Genomic DNA, 21,574 nt, shown 5'->3' on the forward strand with positions numbered 1-21,574 from the left:
TGTGAAAATCAACAACGCTGAACAAAATGGCTATCTCAAAATTTTGATTAGATGTGTTTGGGGGAATGATGGGCGTAGGGGGGGCTAGTTCCCCTCCAAAAACTTTCGATTATTAAAAAGGGCACTATCCCTTTAAATTTCCAATCGAATGACCCTTTTTGAAGTTTCTACGAAAAGTCCTTCTATAAAAACCTTATATGCCCCCTAGGACATGTCTTAAAACACTTGCCCTGAGGTGTCTGGGGGTGTGTCATCCTCAAAAAGTATTTTATATCTAGAAATCAACTACGCTGAACAAAAAGGCTATCTTAAATTTTTGATTTGATGTGTTTTGGGGAACTGATGGGCGTGGGGGGGCTAGTTGCACTCCAACCACTTTCGACTATTAAAAAGGGCACTAGCCCTTTAATTTCCAATCGAATGAGCCTGTTCTGAGGTTTCTACGACAACGCCTTCTATAAAAACCTTTTATGCCCCGAGGGCATATCTTAAAACCCTTGCCCTGAAGGTTCTGGGGGAGTCTCCTCCTCAAAAACGTATTTTCTATCTGGAAACCAATTAAGCTGAACAAAATGGCTATCTCAAAATTTTAATTAGATGTGTTTGGGGGAAAGATAGGCGTGGGGGGGGGGGGCTAGTTGAACTCCAATCTCGTTTGTCTATTAAAAAAGGCACTAGCCCATTAATTTCCAATCTAATGAGCCTCTTTTGAAGTTTATACGACAGCGCCTTCTATAAAAATCTTATATGCCCCCAGGGCTTAACTTAAAACCCTTGCCCTTAGGGTTGTGGGGGATTGTCCTCCTCAAAAATATATTTTCTATCTGGAAATCAACTATTCTGAACGAAATGGCTATCTCAAAATATTGAGTGGACGTGTGGCGGGGAACGTTGCGCGTGGGGGGAGGGGGGATAGTTGCCCTCCAATCAGTTTCAACTATTAAAAAGGGCACTATCCCTTTGAATTTCCAATCGAATGAGCCTTTTTTGAAGTTTCTATGATAACGCCTTCTATAAAAACCTTATATGCCCCCAGGGCATAACTTAAAACCCTTTCCCTGTGGGTTTTGGGGGATTGCCCTCCTCAAAAATATATTTTATACCTGGAAATCAACTACGCTGAACAAAATGGCTATCTCAAAATTTTGATTTGATGTGTTTGGGGGAATGATGGACGTGGGGGGGGTAGTTGCCCTCCAATAACTTTCGACTATTAAAAAGGGCACTAGCCCTTTGAATTTCCAATCGAATGAGCCTTTTTTTATGTTTCTATGATAACGCCTTCTATAAAAACCGTATATGCCCCCAGGGCATAACTTAGGAACCCAGGGCATATGCCCCCAGGTTATGCCCCCATGGCATAACCAGGGATAGTTGCCCTCCAATCAGTTTCAACCATTAAAAAGGGCACTATTCCTTTGAATTTCCAATCGAATGAGCCTTTTTTTGAAGTTTTTATGATAACGCCTTCTATAAAAACCTTATATGCCCCCAGGGCATAACTTAAAACCCTTGCCCTGATGGTTGTGGGGAATTTTCCTCCTCAAAAACATGATTTCTATGTGAAAATCAACAACGCTGAACAAAATGGCTATCTCAAAATTTTGATTGGATGTGTTTGGAGGAATGATGGGCGTAGGGGGGGGGCTAGTTCCCCTCCAATCACTTTCGACTATTAAAAAGGAGACTATCCCTTTAAATTTACAATCAAATGAACCTTTTTGAAGTTTCTACGAAAAGACCTTCTATAAAAACCTTATATGCCTCCAGGGCATATCTTAAAACCCTTGCCCAGAAGTTTCTGGGGGAGTGTCTTCCTCAAAAAGTATGTTCTATCTGGAAATCAACTACGCTGAACAAAATGGCTATCTCAAAATTTTGATTTGATGTGTTGTGGGGAATGATGGACGTGGGGGGGGGGGGCTAGGTACAGACCAACCACTTTAGACTATTAAAAAGTGAATTATCCCATTAATTTCCAATCGAATGAGCCTGTTCTGAAGTTTCTACGACAACTCCTTCTATAAAAACCTTTTATGCCCCCAGGGCATATCTTAAAACCCTTGCCCTGAAGGTTCTGGGGGAGTCTCCTCCTCAAAAACGTATTTTCTATCTGGAAACCAATTAAGCTGAACAAAATGGCTATCTCAAAATTTTAATTAGATTTGTTTGGGGAAATGATAGGCGTGGGGGGGGGCTAGTTGCACACCAAACACTTTTGTCTATTAAAAAGGGCACTAGCCCTTTAATGTCCAATCGAATGAGCCTGTTTTGAAGTTTTTACGACAGCGCCTTCTATAAAAATCTTATATGCCCCAAGGGCATAACTTAAAACCCTTGCCCTGAGGGTTGTGGGGGAGTTTCCTCGTCAAAAATTTATTTTTTATTAGTAAATCAACTATGCTGAACAAAATGGCTATCTAAAAATTTTGATTGGATCTGTTTGGGGGAATAATGGGTGTGGGGGGGCTAGTTGCCCTCCAATCACTTTCGACTATTAAATATGGCACTGGCTTTATGAATTTCCAATCTAATGAGCCTTTATTGAAGTTTCCACGACAAAGTCTTCTATACAAACATTATATGCCCCCAGGGTATAACTTAAAACCCTTGCCCTGAGGGTTGTGGGGGAGTGTCCTCCTCAAAAATATATTTTCTATGTGCAAATCAACTACGTTGAACAAAATGGCCATCTCAAAATTTCGATTGGATGTGTTTGGGGAAATGATGGGTGTGGGGGGGGGGGCTAGTTAAACTCCAATAACTTTTGGCTATTAAAAAGGGCACTAGCCCTTTAATTTCCAATCAAATGAACCTGTTTTGAAGTTTCAACGACAACGCCTTCTATAAAAACCTTATATGTCCCCAGGGCATAACTTAAAACACTTGCCCTGAGGGTTGTGGGGGAGTCCTCCTCAAAAACGTATTTTCTATCTGGAAATCAACTACGCTGAACAAAATGCCTATCTCAAAATTTTGATTGGATGTGTTTGAGGGAATGATGGGCGGGGGGGGGGCTAGTTGCCCTCCAATAATTTTCTACTATTGAAAAGGGCACTAGAACTCTCGATTTTCAATCGAATGAGCCCCCTTTGAAGCTTTTACGATGACCCCTTCCATATGAAGTGCCTCTGTGAAAAAAAAAAAAATAATAATAATAAAACTTTGGAGCCGTATGGCCTTTACTATAGGCAACGCTACAGCGTTGTCTCTGACCACATTAACTCCTTTCCAAAGGTCGAGTCCCACTATCGAAGGGCTGAGACTTCCGAACAATATTTGGAGTCTAACTTGAAAATGGCATGGGTGTATACAGTCCATTACAATGAAGTTTTGCAAGCTAGGATACTCATCGATCCAAGAAGTGGACACTGTCTATAGTGCCATAAACCATTACTTTGCTAAGTTGGAAATTCATTCATCTCTGACCCTCACTCGACTTATGATTAAAGCTAGGAAAAAGGAGCCGTACATTGTGATCCAAATGAAAAGATCTGACTTCTTAGATTTTCAGAACTGCTCCAAAGAATGCAAAGGATATTCGAAAGTTCCCTTCACAAAAGTCAAGGAACTGAGATTATTTTCAGCAGAGCACAAAAGAGAGTATTACAAGGAGAATTTTGGCTCTGCCTCACATGAACTGGTGAAGATTGCACCCGAGGCTGCAGTAGTTGAAAAAGGAAGAGGAGTCTCCAAAGTTACAGTTACTTAATTTAGGAGTTACTTGAGCCAGGCCCACTCCCTAGGCTCTCTTCCTTGCCAGAGGAAAAGATCAAGGACGTGAAAAGCGTCCTAAAGTTCATGCCGCTGGAGGACCAAGCATACTACAAAGCATTTTTCGATAAAAAAATATAAAAGTAGGTCCAGTTTCGTTGGAACAATGAAGTAGTGGTGAGTTTTTCTTATGCTTTTATATTCGAAAATGATTAAAATTTAAAGATTACAAAACTGATTTCCTAAGAGATAATACATTTACGCTGCTAGTTTTCAGAGCAAAATTGTTGTATTGGTTTTCCGTAAAAAGAAATTTCCGCGAGCGTTTTGTCGTATCTGTTTTTCAACAAGCAATATCTCAATATCCAGTTGCTCCAGGTGAACAAAATTTCACCCAGGCTGTAGCCCTTGAGTGCGACTACAATCGAGATAAAAAAAATCCCGGTTTTGTCTTTAAATAAAAAAGATATCGCGTTTCAAACTTCAATTGCGTTTTTCTTGAAACTCGTCTTGAGTCAGAAACGACAATCATCCTCCCAGCCGACGTTCTGTCGAGCTAGTAAAATTTGCCACAAGTATGTCAAGATAGCCAAAGCTGCCTGCTTAGTAAAGCTTTTTAGTCGAAGCTACTTGCCTGGAGATACTTTCTTAAGCACTACTAAACATAATTTTTTGAAACGGTTGCCCCCCCCCTGGGAAAAATGACGATTGAAGTGTTGCTACTACATTAAATCTAAATTAAAAACAGGCACATATTAATTTAAAAAAACAAAGTTTTTCTGAGGGAAATAAAGAGTGAAGTTGGAACAAGGAACAAACAAAATTATTACTTCACAGACTATTTTATATATATCTATAAAACTAGTGCAAATATACCAATCGGTGATATTTCTTTATGTTTGTAGGATGACAGAAGACTAGCGCTTACAGAAAACAACCTGGACGCCAACAGTGACTTATGATTTAGTTCAAAATCCCCTGAAAGCTTCAACTAAACATCGTTAACCGTTTATTGTAGATAAACCCTTTAAATAGCCTGAATATACACTCTCTATTTTGTTTTAGTTTAAAATATCTCCCAGCTTTCCTCGAAAATTTGAACTTAATATCATTAGCCATTCTTGAAATATTTCAAATACGTCTTTTTGACAGCCTGGAGGCATGTAACGTCTTTTGATTTAGTTTAATACCACTTCCAACTTTTTTGTATGTTTCAATTTAACATCCTCAGCCATCTCTGGGATATTACAGAAATGCCCTTTCGACAAACTAGACGCGCATATAGTCTGTTGATTTACTTTAACATACCCTAAGAGTTTCAGCTTAATACCCTTGGCTGTTTCAATGATATTGCAGATCCATCACTTTTGCATTATGAGCGCCTAGTGTCTTAAAAATACCTTGGAAGCTCCAATTAAATACTCTTGTATGTTCCTAAGATATTACAGATACACCCTTTTGCCAACCTGAATGCAAATAGGGTCTTTTGATTTATTCAAAATCCCCTCCACAAGCCCTGAAAAAAGCATGGGAGGGGGCTGGCTTTTTCAAATCACTTTTGACTCTTTGCAAGGGTGCTAGAATTGGTTTTTCAATAGAATGAGCACCCTCCGAAGTTTCAAAGACTACTCCTTCCGCATATAGTGGCCCGAGGAAAAAATCCTAAGGAAAGCCAAATCCAAAACTTGAATAAGTTCAAAATTTTTTAGATACATTCTGTAGATGTTTCAAAGGTCAGTTTAGAATTTTTTCGTTGAAATATAAGAATTGGAATATTTTTTTAGTGTTTCGTCATGTTTTTCCTTGTAAGTCGTACTCTCTCATGATGGTTCATAATTCATTTTAGAATTTTTTCGTTGAAATGTAAGACTTGGAATATTTTTATACTAATGTGTCGTGGATTACCTTGTCATTATTACATTCTATGGATGTTTTAAAGTTCATTTCAGGATTTTTTCATTGAAATATAACACTTGGAATATTTTCGTGGCCATGTGTCTTGTCACCGTCTCATTCTGTAGATGTTTCAAATTTCAGTTTGGAATTTTATCATCAAAATGTAAGACTTGGATTATTTTTGTAGAGTTATCTCATGATTTACCTTGTCACTATCACACTCTCTTGATGTTTCAAAGTTCATTTTGTAATTTTTGTGTCGAAATGTAAGACTTAGAATATTTTCATGCTGTTGTCTCCTGGTTCACCGTGAGAGTGCTACATTCTGCTGATGTTTCAAAGTTCATTTTAGTTTTTTTCTTCCCTGAAATGTAAGACTTGAAATATTTTTGTAGTGTCATGTCATGATTTACCTTGTCACAGATAACACTCTCTAGATGTTTCAAAGTTCATTTTGGAATTTTTCGTTGAAATGTAAGACTTGAAATATTTTTGTACTGTTGTGTCGTGGTTTATCTTGTCACTGTTACACTCTCTTGCTGTTTCAAAGTTCATTTTGAAATTTTTTTCGTTGAAATGTAAAACTTGGGATATTTTCGTAGCGTTGTGTCTTGTCACCGTTACATTCTGTAGATGTTTCAAAGTTCAATTTGGAATTTTTCGTTGAAATGTAAGACTTGGAATATTTTTGTAGTGGTTCACCTTGTCACTGTTACACTCTCTTGATATTTCAAAGTTCATTCTGAAATTTTGGTCTCGTTAAAATGTAAGACTTGGAATATTTTTGTACTGTTGTCTCGGGGTCCACCATGTCACTGCTACATTCCGTTGATGTTTCAAAGTTCGGTTCGGGATTTTTTTCTTGAAATGTAAGACTTTGAATATTTTTGTACTGTTGTGTTGTGGTTTTTCTTGTCACTGTTACACTCTCTTGATGTTTCGAAGTTCATTTTGGAATTTTTTCGTTGAAATGTAATCAATCAATCAGTCAATCAATCAATTTATTAATAATAAAAACAAAACAATTACAAGCGTAAAGTTTATACACGCCCAAGAAACTCAGCTTGTAAAGGGCCAAAAAGACAAAATAAGACACTATTATAAAGCACATAAAAAAAATGGATCAATAGACATTTATGAAAATAGGAGAATTAATAGGAAACTTCACAAATAACTGAAAAAAAATATATAAACGAAGAAAAGGGATTGAAAATTAGGATTAAATATAAAAAAAAATTTAAAATTAAAATCAGAAAAACATATTGAATGAAAAGAAGACATATAAATTTGGATGGAATGCAAAAAAAATAAAAAAAGGGGAAAAAATACTATACTGGAAACATCCGTTGAGACACTGCCTTTGCAGAAAGTGATAGAGGGACATCAGGAGGGATGGAGTTCCATAGTAGAATTGACTGATAAACAGGAGACCTCTGACATGCTGTTGATGATCGTTTAGGTAAAATAAATCTGCGATAAGAGCTACGTAAAAAAGAAGAAAACCTACCTGAGCCTGACAGTAAGAAAAACTGCTGCAGAGACGGTGGAAGTGTACCTAGAAAAGCAGAATGTGCTAAATAAAGGTAACTTTTATCCACAATACGATCCAGCGGAGCTATTCTGGTATCATTATAAAGATCAGAGGAAGGGTAAAAACGAGATAGAAGAAAAGTAGCCTTCACTGCCCTATTTTGGGCTCTTTGAAGTGAGTAGAGAAGAGATTTATTAGTACTACCCCAGACAGAACAGCAATAAGAAAGGTAAGGAAATATAAAAGCATAATAAAGAGAAAGCATAACATCTGGGGGAAGAAATGAGTTAACCCTGTATAACATTGAAGATTGGCGGAGGACAAGGGAACGGGTATGAGTTATATGGGGTTTAAAAGAAAGAAAACAGTCAAGATACACACCACTAAATTTCACTGTAGTAGCTTGCGGTATAAAATCATTCCCATAAGTCAGGATGGTTGGCTCCCTTGCGTCTCTCATACGATAAGGGGTCCTAAAGTGTACTATGGCACTTTTTTGGCTATTGAGAGTCATACCATTTGACCAGCAACGATATTTTACTTTATCAAGAAGACCTTGAGCTAGGGAAGTGGCAGATGGCAGGTCCACTGCAGCAATGAAAAACTTACTGTCATCAGCAAAAAGAATATGGTGCACAAGGGGATGAAGACCATCAACATGATCATTAATATAAATTAAAAACAAAAGTGGTTCAAGCACAGAGCCCTGTGGGACGCCTTTCAAAATAGGCAAGGAAGAGGAAGAAGTACCATTAACCGAAAACATACTGAGATCTCCCTGAGAGGTAAGACCTAAACCATTCAAGTGGGACTCCATGCACTCCAAATGAAGATAATTTAGACAACAGAACAGAGTGAACAATCATATCAAATGCCTTTGAAAAGTCAAGAAATAGACCCAAAACACACAAGCCCTTGTCAATGTTAACACGCACAAACTCTGTTGCATCTGAAAGTGCATGCAAGGTAGAAAAACAGGGACGAAAGCCATACTGATGGTTAGTTATGAGAGAATTTCCTGCAGTCGTATTAGTACTAAATACAAATGAAGAAAGTCTACAATACACTACTTTTTCAACAGCCTTAGAGATTATAGGAAGGAGAGAAATAGGTCTATAGTTTGAAATTAGAGATGAATCACCTTTTTTATACAAAGGTACAACATTAGCAACCTTAAATAAATGAGGAAAAACACCAGAAGAAAGAGAGAGGTTAGTTATATGTGAGATGGGGTTAGAAACAAACTGACCAATTTTTTTAAGAACATTGCAGCTCAAACCAAAACCATCAACTGAACGGCTACTTCAAAGCTGAGAAATAATGATAGAAATTTCAGTATCACTGCATGGGAAACAGAAAAATTACTTTTCTGCTAAGGGAAAACTACTTACTCTGCTGTATGATGCATTAGGAACTGAAGGAAGTGATGTGAAATACGAATTGAAGGCGCTTGCTGAAGAACTTTTGTCCAAGAAAGATCCATCAGCTTTCCTGTAGCGACAAGGGGGGGGGACTGTTTGAGTTTCTTGCGGGAAAGAGCTTCATTAACTTCAGTCCAAACCTTTCGCAAATTCCTCTTACACTAATCAATTCGACGCGAAAAATAGAGCTTTTTGGCCGCACGTACTGAAGAAGTAAGCACATTTTTGTAAAGTTTATACTTCCAAAGACCATCCTGTGTCTTACTTTTACATGCAGCCTTGAACAGAGACGCCTTCATATTTGCAGCATTGATCAGACCTCTAGACATACATGGACATTTGGGTTTGGAATAAGATTGGCCTCTTTCTAAGAGGAAAATGCTTATCCAACAGAGCTCCCATTCGACACAAAAATAAATTCGTTGCACAATTAACATCATTAGCTTCAAGAACACTAGATCAATCATTACTCTGAAGACTATGTATTAAATTTAAAATTTCTTTATCTGTGGAAGTTCTAAAAGAAGACTCACGCTGCTCATCCACAGCAATCTCAGTTTGAGGCACAAAAAGTGAAATATAAATAGGAAAGTGATCAGAAAGATCAGTGAAAACAAGACCATAAGTAAACTTCAAATTAGAAGAATGAGAAATGAAAATATTATCTATTAAAGTGGCAGAATTTCTAGTAGGGTCAACACGAGGAGAAAAAAAAATTGAAGGAAGTAGACCAGAAGAAGAAAGCACATCAAAGAGATGGTCATTTTCATCACTTGATCCAATATTTAACATATTATAATTAAAATCTCCCAAAACACAAATACGTTTTTAGAGAAAGACCCCATACAAGAAAGTTGATCAAGCAAATCGCAGAACAAATGTGTTGGAAAAGGAGGGGGCTTATAAAACACACAAACAGTATCACATGCAAACTGGCTTTTCAGATCAATAACAAGAGAATAAACTGTCCTACTATTTGACACTACTGATGTAAACAAGGATTCAAGGTCAGAACTTCTTATAAACTCAATATCAAACTTTATAAATAAAGAATTACCCCCTGAGCACTTTGTTACCATTCTGGGGATATGGACAGCAAAATAACCATGCATATCATAGGCTGTAAAATTTTCACCATCAGATAACCATGTTTCTGTTAAACCTATTACATCAAAAGGGCATGAATTATCAGACCAAAAATACGATTTCAGACTATCCCACTTATCTCTTATCCCAGGCACATTCAAACAAAATACATTGAAGCTACTATTTATAGACACTGAGGGTATAATTTTATCACAATAATCAATGATAGTGTGATAATTTCAGCTAGAATTAACCATAGATTCAAGGAGAGGGTCAAGCGTGTGAGTCATTTGTTTGCCAGCCCTTCTTGGTTGATCAAATATAACTAAATTAAGAATAGAAGAATTCAAAAGAAAAGAGAAGTCACCCATAATTATCACTCATAATAAATGTACACAATAGAAATATAAGTGGGATGGCACAAATTATCCAAAGTGTTGGACCAAATTATAATGTGACACCAGTTGCTATTACATGAGCTGCAGGTGTGCTGGACTGACAAACAAATAATAGAAATTAGGCTACATGAAGGTGAGAGGATCACAAACAAGCATAAAGAGATATCAGTAGGATGGCTCATTTTATTCAAAGTATTAGCCCAATTTATAATGTGGGACCAGTAAATTATGTAAGCTGTAAGTATGCTGACATGAAAAAAATATGATAGTAGTCAGCCTACCTGAAGGTGATAGGATCATAGACAAATATAAATGAATATCAACGGAATGACACAGATTATTGCAAATATTAGCCCAAAGTATAATATGGATAGTAAGAAATTATGAGATAAACAATAAGTAGAACAACAGGGAATTTTTTTTTACAAGACAGTGGAACGCAACTTTAAATGAATATTTCGACCCTATATACAAGGGCCGTCCTCAGCAAAACAAACGAAGAGAATAAAAAACAATATAAAAGAAACTACCATTAAAATTCAATCATTAAAGCTGAAAAGAGTCTTTTTTTAAATGTTTTAAAACAGCCCTAATATCATTGCTTCGAGGAAGTTCAACCAGGACTGGTACACCAAGCGAAGTGGACAGAGAACAATTCATTCAAATGGAATAAAAATACTTACAGACAAGCTTTTAAAGCTAATCTTGCCTTCTTGGCAGCCAGCCTAGATGGTCTATTCGTAACAGGTCGAGTGGAGTAATTTACTGGTTTTTTGATAAAATTAGTTAAATCATTTTTAATTAAGTTTGTGCATAGGACATTAAGTGAACATTTCCCCAAATCTCTATTTAAAGAAATATTACTGTTTGTTTTGATTTTAATTTCAATTGCCTCTCGAAGAACTTGTTTTATGCCTAAATCATTGCTAATAAGGCAAGTTTCTTCAAAAAGCATTTTATGACTAGGGTTATCATATATGTGACTGCTTAAAGCCGAATCAAAGGAAATATTTATACTACTAGAATTTAAAGCTTTAGATATGTCATCTTTGTGTTGTTGTAGGCGATTTTTCTAAATTTTGATGGGTTCTAACAAAATAAAAATGGCCACAGTCACATTGTATTTGATAAACCACTCTTTGGCGAGTAACTGGGGTTACATCTTTACCAGAATGTAAGAAATTCATGATTTTAAAATTATTTGTAGATACGACATAAAAAATTATTTTGTGTGCAAACTTTTTTTTAACTTTCATTGACCTTTGGAATATATTGAAGGTAAATTATACTTGAGGGCTTGATAGGAACTTCACATTATAAAAAACCCTTGAATTTATGGGAGTGTCTTGCCAATCTTCGGCCTATTGTATTGTTAATAAATACAATAGGATAACCGTTTCTAAAAAGTATTTCTCTAATAAAATTTAGTTCATCTGTGATGTAAGATTCAGAGCAAATTTTAGGGCACGGTCAACAAGAGATGTAACAACACCTCTTTTAACTTGTGGGGGGTGATTGGATTCAAAATGTAGATATCTTTTATTTTGTGTGGGTTTTCTGTAAATTGTAAAATCCAGTTTCTCAATGTTACGAATAATTAATACACCCAGAAATGGTAATTTATTTGCATTTTCAATTTCTAAGGTAAACTGTAGATTTTGGTCATTTGTATTGAGGGGATCTAGAAAACCTCTGAGTTCATTTTCCCCATAATTCCAGAGTGATATTACATCATCCATGTAAGGCCCCCAATAGACACGTTTAAAAAAATATGAATTTAAGGCCCAATTTTCGAAGTATTCTACATAAATGTTCGCTAACAACCCAGATAGCGGCTCACCCATAGGGAGACCAATTTTTTTTTTTATAAAAAGAATTACGGAACTGAAAATACATTGAATACTTATTACAAATCTTGACTAGGGACATTAAAACCTTACAATCTATTCCTGTTGTTGAATCTTAAATTAAATGCTAGTTTTCTTCTATTTTATTTTTAATAACTGCTCAGATATTGCTACTTCAGTATTTGTGTACATAGAAACTATGTCAAAACTACTTACTATTGTATTTTCTGAAATGCTTGCACTTTTAAGTTTTTCCACTAAATCTACCGAATTACATATGTACGATTTTTGGGAATAAAGTAAAGGCTTGAAGGCTGTACATAACCCCTTTCCAATATTGGAAGCAGGGGCTTTCGTAGAGGCTACAATTGGCCTTAATGGAATACCTTGCTTGTGTAATTTCGGTAAACCGTAAAACTTTGGGCAAAAGCTACCTCGGGAGAGAAATTTATTATACAGTTGTGGGGTGATTTTGCCATTTTGTTTTAGATTCTTTAATTCGATTAAAATTTTATTCGCAAACTTATCAGTATGGTCGTGAGTTATGGAAGTAAATGTATTTGTGTCATTTAAGTGTGAATAAATTTTTTTGTCGTAATCTAGCGTATCCATGACTACAAGGGAATTTCCCTTGTCTGCTTTTGTTATTATAATTGAAGGGTCTTTGCGAAGATTAGACATAATTCTCATGTCGTGTGAATTTTCTGGTGTCAAGTTAGTATGAGACGTAACTTTTTTTTAGCTGCCGTAAAGTGTATTAATAAAACAAGACCTCACTTCATCTGGGTTAGAAATGGATGTGTAATGTTTGTGCAAAGAAGATTCTAAGGAGGAAACTATATCTGCCACAGGAACTTGTTTTGGTGGAAAAGAGAATTTTGGACCTTTTTCAAGAGTTTGGATTTCCTTAGGTTCAAGAACTCTAGAGGAGAGATTAACGATAGCGGGTCCAGGAGTAAACCTCGGGGTAAAAGTACGATAATTCATCGAAGATTCGTACCTCAAACATTCCAATTTCTTATGAAGACGTTCTCTATGCAAACGAAAATCGTGACTAAATAAATTCCTTTCCAATCTTACAACCTGAAAATAATCAACCATGGACAGATTTTCACATAAAAATTTTTCAAGAGATTTTCGTACTGAGGAAATAATATGTCGTGTTTGTTTTTTTTCCTTTATAATTTTGACTAGAGTTTTTAAATGTAATGTGTGCGCGAATTGCGCTTCTTTAAGGGTATTTAAATGAAATTTATATCTTAAAGTACCAAGGACACCAAAATGAAAACATATTTAGCCCTCTTAATCTATTTGAGGTCTACTCATACCTGAAAATCCGGGTTTCCTACGAGTTTTTGTGTAACTGCTATAGACCTTATTCGTTTTTGAAGCGCCACCCTCGGAGAGAAAAAGAACTACTCGTGGCAGCCATGTTGTTGGTAAAAATCGCTCATCTCTAATAGGAATAAAGAAGAAAATAACAACAAAAGTCTACTTTTTGTAGTCTTATTCGAGTCTCATCAATGGGAGGACCATACTGTTGTGTTCCCTTGTGCAAAGAATCTTGGAAAAAATCCCGAGACCTAAAACTACCTGGCAGAGTGAGTAAAAACAGCTTCTTTTAGCCTTTAGCTCTAACATAGCATTTTCAGCTCCAAAGCCTGGTGAAGTATTTGGTGAGTTATAGGTTATAAAAAGCCTGATTGACTTGTAAATAAGTCAAATGAACTATAAAAAGTAGCCTAGACTGTAATTTAACTTTGGGTTGGTAATACTAGCCTAGTGGTTAAAAGGGCTATCTACATGGTATTGCCTGATAAGTTTGTTTAGGTCTATTGCTATGCAGACAATGCACCCCCTTCCTAATGGTTCAGATATGGTCCTGAACTATATAGCATAGGCCATTTGTTAGTGGCCCTTTGCAAATACAGGATTGCGGTACCCATAAAAATCACTGTAGGATGTTAGGGATTTCAAACAAGATATTGACTAGGTATTTTTTTAAATTTGCGTAACCTTGGGCTGGTAATACTCGTAGTTAAATAGGGTATCTTTGTGGTATGGTAAGACACCCAGTAGTTGGACACTTTAATCACTTTGAAAACTTTTTGACATTTAAACTACTCTAATTACTGTATTATACCACCTAGAAACTTAATTTTTGTATCAAAAAATTTCTGAAGAATTTTTGAACAAGTAGGTTACTAATTCAATTAGTTTCACTTGTACAGCGCCTCCTATTTTTGAATTTACTAACAAGTGACAATTCTGCCTAAACTCGGACATACAAACGGCTCATTGCAAATAGTGATTAAAATAGTATAAAAGATTATGTCCAAGAATAGGCAGGTGGCCGACTACTGGGTGTCTTACCCTATTGCCTGATAAGCTTGTTTAGGCCTATGCTGTGCAGTCAATGCACCCTCTCCTAGTGGTTACAAATATGGTCCTGGACTATATAGGAACTTCAAAGGAATTGTTGAATAAATATTATTTAAGACGTAGATAAATATGAAGAAAACTATGGTAATGTAATTAATAAAGTGTATTACACTTTATAAAGGAATACTGTTATGGTCTTATTTTTTTCTTTTTGTAGGCCTACCCATTATATATCTGATAGACAATCAGATGTAAATTTTCAGCAGTTCATATTATTGATTTACAAATAAAGTAAACATACTACTTGATGCCCTTTTTATGCTCTTAACAAATATAATGATCATTTTTGTCAAAATGAATCTTACCCCCATCCCTAGGCTATATATTCCAATTCAGGGTATATATTTGCACATTAGAGGAAGGGGGGTAGATTTTAAACGTACCTCTCATTTGTATCAGAAAAAAAATTGACCCCCACTGCCCTCTTGTGCAAATATATACCCTGAATTAGTATATATAGAGGTGGGGGTAAAATCTATTTATGAAAAAATTATTGTTATATTTGGAAAGAGCATAAAAAAGGCATCATGTAGTATGTTTACTTTATATGTAAATCAATGATATGAACTGTCAAAAATTTACCCAATCAGAATTTGAGGGGTATTGTCAGGGTGACAACTGTCATGCTGAGAAAGTATAAATTCAGGAATCTAAAAGTTCCAGTTGTATTGACATGTTTTAGGATTTAGTTGTAATAGCACTTTTTCTTATATTTAGAAACAGTAACAAAGGGGGAATAATTGATAAATTTCTTTTTTTTAACCTTGTTCCCATCAGGGGCATAGCTCCAGCATTTGATAAAATTCTACTTAAGCTACTTTTGGCTATCTTGGAAAGAGGATAGGTTAGGAAAAAGAAACTTTCAGGGATGGGTCTACAGGCTCAAGTATGTCCTGGGAAGGTGTTCTGACGTTTCTACCTCCACTCCTCCCTCTCGAGGGCCCTGACCTTTGATTTTGAGTGAAACCTTGTAAAATAGATCTTTTGCTTAAATGAATTACAACAACAAAATTTTCAGCTTCACAACTTTGTTCAATCCCAAGTATTAAGGTTTTAAAGATACACAAATAAATTTCCTACATTAAAACAAAAACATTGATATGGCTTAAAATTCTCCTCAATTAACAGGAATTTTATTTTCAGAACTAAAGCCAGAGAAAAAGAAATCAATAACTGAAAATTAAGGTAAAGACTTGTTTTATCAAATTTCAATAGGTTCTACCTGTTATGTAGGCAAATTTCAGGACCCTTTAGTAGGAGAAGGAGTGGAGGCAGTTAATTCAAAATACCATCCCAGGACATAACTTACCCTGTAGATCCCTCTATCTTTTTAGTAAAATTCTACTTTAGCTACTGTGGACTCTAGGGTTGCGGGATTAGGTTTGGACAACGAAACGCTCAGGGATGGGTCTACAGGCGTAAATATGTCCTGGGAAGATATTATGAAGTACCTACCTCCACTCCTACATCCAGAGAGCCCTGACCTTTGATGACCTTTAAAAATCTGTGTGTTATAAAAGTGAAACCTTGCAAAATAGATCTTCTGCCTAAATGAAGTACAACAAAGATTTTTTTAGCTTCACAACTTTGCTCAATCCCAAGTTATAAGGTGTTAAAGTTATGCAAATACATTTCCTAAATTTTGAAAAAAAAACCATGGCTTAAAATTCTACTCAAATAACAAAAATTGCATTTTCAGTACTAAAGCCAGAGAAAAAGAAACTGATAACTAAAAATTAAGGTAAAATGTTGTCTTGTCTAAAGTTCAATAAGTATAGACCTGTCATGTAGGCAAATTTTAGAACCCTCTAGAGAGAGAAGGAGTAAAGGTATGTACTCCAAAAGACCATCCTGGGACTTACTTCAGCCTGTAGATCCATCCTTCAGAATTTCATTTTCCGAACCTAACTCCTTTCCAAGATAGCCAAAAGTAGCTAAAGTAGAATTTTATTGCAGCAATTTATTGGGGGGGGGGGCAAAAATTCCAGATTCATGGGCTATATGAGATTTTATTTTGTCCAATTTATTGGAAAAAACTATGGTAATGTAGGTTAATCATTAAAGTGTATTGTACTTTATAAAGGAAGGATGTTATGGTCTTAGTGTTTTCTTTTTTCCCCTGCCATCCTCAAACAACACCACTGGTTTTCATCCCAAAGAAAGATTAATAGTAAAATTCTAGTTTCACTGCTTGTTGCTGTCTTGGAAAGGGGTTAGGTAAATGAAACCTTCAGTAATGAATCCAGGACCAAAAACACAATCTAAAAAGGTATTACTAAGCTTCCATTTTAACCCTCTTCTGATTTCCAAGTCTTAGAAATTTGCCTACTTTGCAGGTTATACCTATTGAAATTTTGACAAAACAACATATTACCTTAATTTTCAGTCATCAGTTTCTTTTTCTGTGGTTTTAATTCTGAAAATGCAATTCCTATTATTTTAGTAGAATATTAAGCCATATCAATGGGTTTTTTCTAAATTTAGGAAAAATATTTGCAGATCTTTGAAACCTCATGAATTTGAGTTGAGCAGAGTTCTGAAGGTGAAAATAGTTTTCTTGTACTTAATTAAAGCAGAAGATCTGTTTTGCAAGGTTTCATTGTCAGAGCACAAAGATCTTGAAAGGTCATCAAAGGTCACTGCTCTCTAGAGGGGGAAGGAGTGGAGGTAGGTACTTCAAAATACCTTCCTATGACATACTTTAGTCTACCTGTCCCTGAGGTAAAATGTTGTTTTGTTGAAATTTCAAATGGTATAGACCATAGACCTGTCAAGCAGGCAAATTTCTAAGACTTAGAAATCATAAGATGGTTAATGTGGAAGCTTGGTAATACCTTCCCAAAGTATGGTTTTGGCCCTGGATTCATAACTGAAAGTTTCATTTTCCTAACCTAACCCCTTTTCAAGATAGCAAAAAGTGTAAAAAAATTAATTACATTTCTGTCAGTTAGCAGTGTAAAACCTCTTAAGAAAACTGAAAGATAAATTCTCCCCTTGAATGTTCCTGAAAATAAATGGAAGCTTTAGCCTTACGGAACAAAGGTATATTACCCTCCACCCTATACTTCAAATTATTAAAAAATATTTGACAATTTAATGTACGTTTCTAAATAAGCAATTAATGAGTTATTTTACACGAAATTATTCCATCAAGTTTTGGGGGGTGTTATGTAGGCACATATGTATAAACATAACTATAGTCCCTGGGCCGGTTAGAGAGCCTATGGTGGTATTAAAAGTTGTTGGGGGTGGCTGCCCCCCCCAAACAACACCCCTGATAAGTACGTTCCTGGTCGATTTTAAGCATGGTGTGGTTCAGAGCGATTTGTTTTGCTTCACACTTCTATTTAACTTTGATAGTAACTTCACTTTGAAGCTTTATCCTTTTTGTCATTTCACTCTGTGCAATTTTCTGGTGTTTCAATACATGTTCTTCTACTAAACAACTGTGTATCTGAGCTAGATATATTTGAAATCTACCTTCATTTCATAGTAAGCAAATTTGTTCTCTATGAAATAGAATTGAAAAGCATCGGGGTTAAGCATTTCAATCCACCTCTGTTCATTTTAAAAAGGAATAGTGCCAGTTGCAGCCATATTTAGCATTTCTGGTGCTTGTACCCTATTTTGGTTTTGTTGTGGGAGGGGGATTATTTGATTGATGTGAGGGAGTTACAACTTATTCTAAATTACCCAGTTGATATTGTAAGATAAAAGAGTACCACAATTGAGTGTTTGATTCACTCATCTATCTAATTGAATGCTGATGGGTTCTGATCAAGTTGTGTTACCTTTATCTTAAGATATTAATTATAGGGCCTAAATCAAAAGAGGACAATTTGAAAGTATCTTTTTATTTTTTACATTAGTTATCTTAATCTGCAATTCAGAGCAAATTAAGATCAATCTTGATCTGTGAATTGCTCTAAAAATTGCTCCATTTTTTCTAAAAAAGTTCTTTGACATTCTTTGAATGTTTTGGGCAAACATGTGAATTGGTTTTGAAAAATTATGTTTTTAGTATCTAAATCAAAAAAGAAAACCGAAGGGAAGTTTTTGTACCCCTCCCAAATTTTCTTGAATTGGCTGTGCTGTAATTTTCTAATTTTATGAAGCTTTTCTCATCTACCCACCCAACCTCCTGTGCTTTATTGAGATTATATTCTTTGGTGTCGATCATACTATTTTGACAACCACTGGATGGCAAAGATTGCTAATGAATTGTCCTGTCAGTGCCACAAAGCTTAAAAGTCTCTTTATTAAAAAAAAAAAAAAAAAATCTGCAGGAGAAAAGTACCAACAAAATTCCTTTGGGGGGCATTTTCTCCGTGTTGCCCCCCCCCTAGTTATGCTACTGCATTAACCGATTTAAAGTAGCTTGAAATCTCTACAAATTTGATCCTTGTAGACTCACCAGACAGTCCCCTTCAAATCCCTGTCATCAGAATCCCCTTTCAACGGAATGAAAAAAATTATATTTCTGAAAAACCCAGAGGTATCCATACTTTTTACCCTTCACCCTTATGGTTGTCACTGAACTTGCAAGGTCGCTGAGCAGAGAAAGAACACTACTACAATCAAGAGTCAATGATACAGTCAGAGTTTTCACAATCCTTAGGGGCTATCACTTCCTACCCTTCAATGCGGAATATGTTCCAGGTCAAAAATTAGTTTTCCTCCCCCTAAAGAGGATTCAAGCTTGCAGTTCTATTTTTAATTAACTGATTAGGGATGCAAAGGCTACTTGAGAGATTTTGGGAAGTGATAAGCCCTGAGGATGGTCAAAAATCTGACTACTCATCAGCCCTTGTAACAACTATCATTCTAATAGTGGAATTATATTTCAGGTTTCCTTTCACAAGCTTCCAAGTGATAAGGATCTGAGAAAGGAGTGGCTTGTGAAGATTTGAAGAGATGAAGGTCCCTTGTTCCAAATCTCAGATGCCTACACTAGAGTATGTTCTAGACATTTCAACACTGAGGACTTCTATGCTGGTTTTGCATCTAGAAGAAGAGAACTCAAACCAGGATCTATCCCAAGTATTTTTCCTTGGACAAATGAATCATTGTTCAGGCGAAAAGCTCATAAAGAAAGACAAGTTAGTGAGAAACATCACAAAGGCCGGAAAAAACTCAGTGCTGAGATTACTCAAGTTGAAGATGTGTCTGCAAGTGGGCTACTGCACACTATAACAAGCGAGGAAGTTTTTGGAAGTGGTGAAGGCGAGGAACCTTGTGAAATTGGTGAAATAACTAGCTCAGGGAATATTAGCAGTACCAGTAATAATGTGACTGCCAGTTTATCATCAAGAGTTAGAGAACTAGAAGCAAAGGCAAGGTATATGCAAATTGCACTGCAATATAAAATGAAAGAGATGGAAAAACTGCAGCACATTAATATGGACATAAAAAGCAAACTCGTTGCCTCTGATCAAGCTTTGAAAGATGGTACATTTACTTATGCTAACGTGAAAAAGGATAACAAACTACTGCAGTTCTATACTGGGTTCACCTGTTCATCTGACTGAGTCTTTTTTTGAATTCATCAACTGTGGTGAAAATGTGAGACTCACTGAAGCTCATGTGAGAGATCCCGAAGGTTCAGCTAAGAGACGCAACAGAAAGCTCTCTGGACGTGATCAGTTGCTTCTTGTCCTTTGCAGGCTAAAAGTGGGATTATACGAACAATACCTGGCATTCCGTTTTTCAATTAGTCAGGGGACCGTTAGCAAAATCCTTGTGAGCTGGATCAATTTCTTATATATACAGTTGGGAAGACTTGTTCTCTGGCCGTCTAGACAATATGTCGACAGAAATATGCCAGATGACTTTAAAGCTGAATATCCCACAACTCGTGTTGTGATCGACGCAACTGAAATTCAGTGTCAAGTTCCTTTGTCATTCCTAAATAAAACTGTGTCTTATTCGTCATACACCACTCAGCAGACTAAAAAGGTCGCAGGGTCCGGGCCCCAACCGGCAGTGTGACATTCGTATCTGAGTTGTATGATCAGTACATCTCTGATGTAGAACATTACCAAAGATGTGGACTCATTTAGAAGCCCTATGATGATCGTCTAATGGCTGATTCGGGTTTCCGCACACAGACTGTCTTGCCTTCTTGCGTAAGCCTAAATCGTCCCCCGTTTCTTCAAAATGATGGGCAATTTGCATCTGCCGGTGTGCTTGAAAGCCATAAGAGTGCCTTCATCCGAATACATGTGGAGTGACTCATCATGCAACATAAGTAATATGGTATCGTAATAGACACAATCACAGTTTAACTTGTTCCAGTTCCCAATCAGATGTGGACTGTTTGTGTCATAATGACAGTCTTTATGAACCCCATCATCAGCTCTTCAGGTGAATAAGAGATACCAAGTGAAGAATAGTTATTTTGTTCCTTTGAGTCTACTTTTATTTGAAGCATATGCCGATCCTATGCTTAAGTATATTGAAGGGTAAATAAAAGGAATTGAAATAGAGGATACACAAATAAAAGTTCTAAGTTTTTTTTATTATCTAACAGTATTTACAGAAACAGAAGATTTTGTAAAAGCAACTAATACAACCAAATCTTATTGTAAAATTATTTGAAAAAAAAAACTACGTTTTCTAAAGATTTAAAGAGGCTGAGTCACAAGTTCGAACCTTAAAACGTACAGGGATTAGGAGGTGCAGTTGGGGCTGCCGCCCCCAAACCCCCGCTTCCGTATATGAAAGGGGCGGTGCTCTCCTCAACGCCTCGCTCTTTACGCTAAAGTTTGACTTTCTCTCAACTCTTTTTTAAACAATAAAAACTTTAGCGTAAAGAGCGAGGCGTTGAGGAGAGCACAGTCCCTTGCACGTTTTTGTACAGTTTATTACTTATTATTGCTTGACTAACTGTTAGCTGCTCTTTTCAGGAGTTAAAGATGGGGGGCTGCCCACTCCCAAACCCCCCGCTTTTGAAGATTCTTGTTTTAAGGCTTTTAAATCCAGAATACTCAAATCAAATGCACAGTAAGATATTCTTTTTTCAACTTTTTTTCGAGCATGCGGGTATAGGGCATGTTATCAAAGCAGTGGAGACTTACCTGTGACCTGAAGGCCGACTGTGATATTCTTCTGGAGACGCCTTTTGAGCCAAAGGATTTAATGCATTTTATTTAAAAAAAGAAACTGAGTTTCTTTTTTAAACTTTAAATTCAGTATATAAAAATGTTTCTCTCACAGAGACTCCAAAATGGATCTTCCACC

Source organism: Artemia sp. Qi Xiang Cuo, chromosome 17 (genome assembly GCF_049724085.1).
Source record: "Artemia sp. Qi Xiang Cuo chromosome 17, ASM4972408v1, whole genome shotgun sequence".
Classification (NCBI taxonomy): Eukaryota; Metazoa; Arthropoda; class Branchiopoda; order Anostraca; family Artemiidae; genus Artemia; species Artemia sp. Qi Xiang Cuo.